At 46.1% G+C, this 6,000-nt stretch overlaps 1 pseudogene; it reads left to right on the top strand.

Annotated features, from left to right (window-relative positions):
• The first annotated feature begins 2,414 nt into the window (after nucleotides 1-2,414).
• LOC146172137 (uncharacterized) lies at nucleotides 2,415-4,153 on the top strand (annotated as a pseudogene).
• The last annotated feature ends 1,847 nt before the right edge of the window (nucleotides 4,154-6,000 follow it).

The raw sequence follows: 6,000 nt of genomic DNA, 5'->3' as shown, positions 1-6,000 counted from the left end.
CATTTCCGCTTTTTCCTGGTGCATGAAATCTCCCTGACAATTCCCAGTTGCTAGACACCTTGAGCCTTGTGCTCCCTCAATCTTAAGAGGGCTCACCAGCTGCAAGGCAACTCAGATTTGAATTTTGTTTGTCGATAGATGGCAGCACTTAAGCACCACAAAAGGGAGGAAAGTTCTATTCCCCGTCCAGGTGTGTAAATTACACCGTGACACGAAAGTGTTACTTCTTCCGCGTACAAAAAGTAGAGCCGAGAACTTTCAGTTGATATGCGGCCAAACCTGGGGGACCGGAGTGGGGGCCAGAGAATGGTCCTTTTCTCCAGTAGCGCACCATTGTAGCGTTTTCTAGTTTGGGTCGCCTATGCCCCCTCCCATCTTTTGTGCGAAGGAAGAGAAGGTAGATGAGGAGGAAAGGCAGGGAGGTTAACTCGTAAAAGAAACCGGTTTACTACTCTTTACAGTGGTAGGGTGAGGATTCTTTGCAGGCAGTACTAAGCAGGGCTGGTTTCGACTAGGGAGAGAGAAAGGTGTGAATCATCTTTTGACAGAGTTGAAAACGCGTGAAGGGAACCTTCCCCCATATTAGCCTTTGGTTACTGGAAAACAATCCATTGTGTTGGGGACCCTAATATTCAGCCCCCAGATAAAAGGAAAGAAAGGAACTCCTAGTGCACAAAATCTTGTCTGCTTCCCTTTCCAGCATTGCCTCGGTTACATAGCCACAGAGAGGTGTCCGTGAGTGTATGACCGTTTACTTTGCCTAGTTGCCTGCCAGCGTTCACGTCACCAAACACATATATCTTCCGCTCCTTCGTACCAACAAGACATGTGTGTTTCGTTCAATCCTTGGTCGTAATCTTATGACAGTTTTCGCGCAACGCTGTGCCCGACTTGTGATTTCAGTCTAGTGAACAATGAATCAGTATCAAGTGACTTGAATACCAGAAGGCAACGAGGCAGCAGACTGTTGACCAACTTGCAAAAGACCGCCGTCCATGTTCCCTTCAACTGCACCTTGGCGGATACGGACTGTGTGTCTGAAAGAAAGCAAGGTCTTCGAAGTAAGCTGATTCTTGTATGCAGGATGTGCCGAAGAAAGGATGTCATCCACACCGACCCGGCACCTGACGCGCAAGCTTCCAGGGGCTGCGGCGACATAAACACGGCAGCAGTGTGTGGAATAGTGTCAATCGGCTGCGGTTTCTCAAACCTCAACGAACTGCTGGCGTCCATGAACATCCCAGGAATGTCATCGGACACTTACACAAAAATATAAGACGACGTTGGACAAATTATCAATCAAGCCACCTGGGAGGAAATGAAAAAAGCGGGCGCGGAAGAGGCAAGGCTGGCAAGAGAATGTGGAGACATTGACAGAGATGGTATACCCACGATAGCAGTCATCACAGATGGAGCGTGGTCAAAAAGATCCTACAAGAACAAATATGACGCTTCGTCAGGAGTGGTGAGTGCACAAATTTATTGAATTACGATAATAACAAAAAGCGCTCCATTTTATACATGGAAATGTTTTATACTTAGTGCAAAAAGATGCTTGACCTTTTTCCACTGCCCCATTGTCTTGATCGCTGCCCACACCTCCATAACCTAGCACTAAAACTGGTTTCGCTTGCATCGTCTAGCGTCAACGAAGAGGGCAAGTGTGTGATGGTTAGAATTGTGAATACAAAAGTGCTGCCAGCGATGTTATGTGTGCTTGAGTATACGTGTGTATACGTGCAAACACACGGACCTGAATGATTATATTACTTTCCCTTTTGTTTACAAATATTCACATTACAATTAAGAAAAAAGAATGTTGAACATCTATGACAACAGGGATAGGTACCACTGGGATCGAAAAAGATCATTAAAAAGTAACACATGAGTCGCAACTTGCATGATAAGCTGAAATACCTATCTGTTCTAGCAATAAGCACTGCAATCAGCAGGGCAGCTTTGTGACTAATATTGGTGTTACTCTTTCAGGCTGCTATCGTTGGTCACAGAACTGGAAAAGTCCTGCACCTTGGCGTGAAAAACAAGGTGTGTGCAATGTGTGCTCGTGCTCCACAAGGTGCCACCCCGAAACAGCATCAGTGCCACAAGAACTGGCACGGAAGCTCAACCAGTATGGAGCAAGCTATTGTGGTTGAAGGCTTCAAGAAAAGCGTTGAACTGCATGGCATCAAGTATACAAAACTTATTGCTGATGGTGATTCGAGCACTTACCGCTCTATCATAGCAGCAGCACCATATGGAAACCAGCGGGTTGAAAAAATTGAGTGCAGGAACCACATACTTCGCAACTATGCCTCAAAGATAAGAGAGATTGCACAGAAGAAACGGCTGGAAAAGCTTCCCCCGAAGGTTAAAAAATCTGTTCTCCAAGCAGCTGTGCGCCTGCGGCATGGTGTTGCAACAGCAATAAAAGTTAGAGGCTCTGAAGATGCATCGTTTTCTGAAAAAGTAGAGCGCCTTGTTAAGAATATAAAGAACGGCCCAAATCATGTGTTTGGAGACCACGCCAACTGCGCTGGTTACTTCTGTTCCGGGGGCAAAGCGGGAGAAGAAAATATATTTCCTGAAATACTTCAAAAAGGCATATTTGAAGAAATTTGTGTGGCCATGAGCAGAGTGGTTGCAAACGCTGCGAGCCTGATAATGGACGTCGACAATAATGCTGCCGAGCATTATAACTCTGTTGTGGCAAAATTTGCAGGCGGAAAGCGGATTAATTATTTCATGAAAGGATCGTACAAGACAAGGTGTCTTGCTGCGTCTTTATCGGTGAACTGCCGAGGAACATACCACGAAAAAATAGGGCGCAGAATTTCCGGAGGGCAGCTTGGAAGATGTACAGCATCATTTGTGAAGGCATCAGTTTCAAAGAGCAATTCAAGGCGAAAGCTACCGAAAAAGAAGCTGTCAACCACGCCATGCTGCCAGCGCAGAGATAAAGAGCTACATCTTGGTGCCGATGCTGACTACGGCCTACCAGACATGGAGCCCGATGCTTTTGCAACTGCTTCGGACAACTTCCTGAAATCGCTTTCGCTCTTGGCAAACAACATTGAAGACCTGCAGCGAGCAACGTCAAAGCAAAGTGGACCCACTCTATGGAAGCAGGAAAGGCGAAAGAGATTGACAGCATCACTGTTTGGCGCTGTGTGTAAAATGAAAGCAACGACGGGATGTGGGCGGACAGTTGGCGATATCCTGTACAAAGAAATCACATCTGAAGCCATAAGGTACGGAAAGGACCACGAGTGCTTAGCACTAAAGCAAATCGAGAAAGAATGCAACGTTTTGGTAAAAGAGTGCGGCCTGTTTGTTGACCAGTTAAACCCCTTTCTTGGAGCTTCCCCTGACGGACTCATTGGGGAGGACATCCTCGTCGAAGTCAAGTGTCCGTACTCAGCGAGGGACATTACTCCACTAGAAGGAGTTCGCGCCAAAAAAATAACCTGCTGTGTCGAAAACGAGGACGGAAGATTGCAGCTGAAGACTAACAGCAATTATTGTACCAAGTACAAGGCCAGCTCAATATCGCTCGCCGTCAGAAGTGCTTGTTTGTAATCTGGACCAAAAATGGCATGAGTATTGAGGTGATTTCCAGGCATAAATCGTTTTGGGAGGACGAGATGTTGCCACGTCTAAAAAATTTTATATTGTCACGTAGTGGTGACGAGGTCGACGACACAAATGAAGGGGTCGATGACTGCGCTAAAGAAACTCTTTATTTGGGCTGACTTGCGCCCGCAAAAGAACTAAGCAACTCGGCGGCGGCGATAGAAACAAACGCGCTCGTCGATCGTCGAACAAAGAATGCCCGTCACACTCGGCAACGCTCAATTTAAAGGCTGCACAGAAGAATCTAGGTAACGTCGCAAACAGCTACCAGCATGGGCTGGAACATTGTGGAAAGACAAGCGAGTGGCCGGAACCTTTGAGACAGATCTCGGTGCGTCTTGCGCTACAACAAAACTGATAAAGGTGTGACTGTTTGCTGCCAGAATTCGTGGACCCAAGAAGAAGCCGTGGCCTTCCAATTCGCGAACCTCATTACATTGTCGAAGCACAGATGACTCGCTCACTCAAGCGACCTTTGAATGCAAAAACTAAAAATGAAGACAGCCGAGAAATCGTCTAGGACACTCTTCCTGAGCACAGAGCATCTTTCCCCTTTCCTTTTGTCACTGTCACGATCATGTATTGGAACAGGTTTCTTGCTACTGGTAGATTTTGTTCAAATAACAAAAATGCAATCTAAACAGAAGGAAAGAGGGGTGGTGGCCACGCCACCCGCGTATGATCTTTTGTACGCAAAAACGGGGCAGCAACCCTAAAAGGAAATCTTCCAACCAATTCCGACTGGTTTGCAAGCTGAAATTCCTTACCTCATATGATTTCCAAGGAAGGCTTAGTAGGCGCCCTACTTCAAGTTGCACTTTTTTTTGTCGCTGTGTATTTTGCAGCGTGGTGCAGGAGGTCCTGCTAGCTGCGGGGCATACCGAGCCGGCTCTAAATGGGAGAATAAAGGCAGTGATCGAACGCTTGACTTAGCGAAACCGGTTCAGAAGTGGAACTAAATGATTTTGCCTGCCAGGCTACTTGCCTTTGAGGTCATGTTATTTACACGACGGATCAGTTCGACCAGTTCTCATGAGGTCGGAGCTACAGTACAGCAGAGGCTAGACAAGAAAAGGAACGAAATGGTTATTTCACCCCTTGCCTTAGGGAGATGTCAGCTTGTATAGACCTTTCCAACCTGATTGAAGCCATAGGTACCATAGGGCTCGCTGGATTGATTTTTCAGCTGGCGCTACCAACCGATCCGTGGGCAATGCAGCAGAGGCTAGGCAGGAAAAGGAAGGAGACAGGATTCTGTCCCCTTGCTGTGGGGAGTGGATGTTCGCTTTTCATGCGGAGGTGTGAAGGGGGAGGTTGGAGAAAGGGTGCGAGGTGATTAGAGATCAAGAGCCCACTTCCCACATCATGGGCACAAAAGCCAACAAAGGCTCATCTCCTTTGCTTTCCTGTCGCACCTCTTCTACATGCGCAATGGATAGGTGCCAAGGATGTTTGCTCCTGCCTTCACTTGTATCCTACTATAGGTCGCCTGAACCACTGCACACCTTTGTTGGGGTGGGAACAATGCTGTTCTCCCACATAAGTGGCCCTGTGAGTCACTTATGCTTTGGTGCGAAAAATGTTATATCCTCGGGCAGCGGGGGAGGGGTTCTTCTTGACTGCGCCTGGCATCTCACTTCACAGCCCAAGCAAGAAAAAAGGACCGAAAGAAGTCAAGTTGGTTAAAATTTCGAGAAAAACATGCGCGCACTAACACTGACAAGCAAGAGGTTGGTGGTAGAGTGTAGTATTGTCTAAACAGTTTGACACCAGATGGAGCCACGACGCAAATAGTTAAATTTGGCGCGAACTTCAATTCCCGCAGAAAATACATTCACAACTTTCAGAACCTGTAAAACGCTAACAATAGGTTCGATATGGATAAAAATTGCAGATTAACAATCACGAAAGAAAAAGGAAGGAAATGTTGCGGAGGAAATTTTGATGTTTAGTCTAGTTTTTTTATGAGATGACAAGGAAAACCGACATATCTAAAAATGCAATTTTTAGGAATATTTGTCTCTGATTTGAAATAAAATGAAGCCTTAAAAATAAAATCTGCCCACAACATTTCCTCTATTCTCTAAAGACGAAAACGCTACCACAAACCCCATGAAAATTTAACCTCATTTGGACACGCTAGAGCTTCTCAAAGTTACCATGTATTTTCTATGGACGTTGGCACTGGTGAGCCCTCTTAACGCAGATGGTTCTGGTTTCGCATTATGCATGGCCAAACCAGGTTAAGCGCTACTTTTGAGCTTCCTAGGCAATAAAAGCGACAATGCACAAGCTTTGTGTTGAGGCTCACCTCAAACGTCTGGTTTAGGCAGCAAAATTTTTCAAAACAGTTTCAATAAGTTGCTG

The sequence above is a fragment of the Amblyomma maculatum genome, unplaced genomic scaffold, assembly GCF_055883805.1.
Source record: "Amblyomma maculatum isolate TAMU_Amacu unplaced genomic scaffold, ASM5588380v1 scaffold_13, whole genome shotgun sequence".
In the NCBI taxonomy this organism is placed as follows: domain Eukaryota; kingdom Metazoa; phylum Arthropoda; class Arachnida; order Ixodida; family Ixodidae; genus Amblyomma; species Amblyomma maculatum.
The sequence above is the reverse complement of the archived record's forward strand: the minus strand, read 5'-3'. Positions and strand labels throughout refer to the sequence as shown.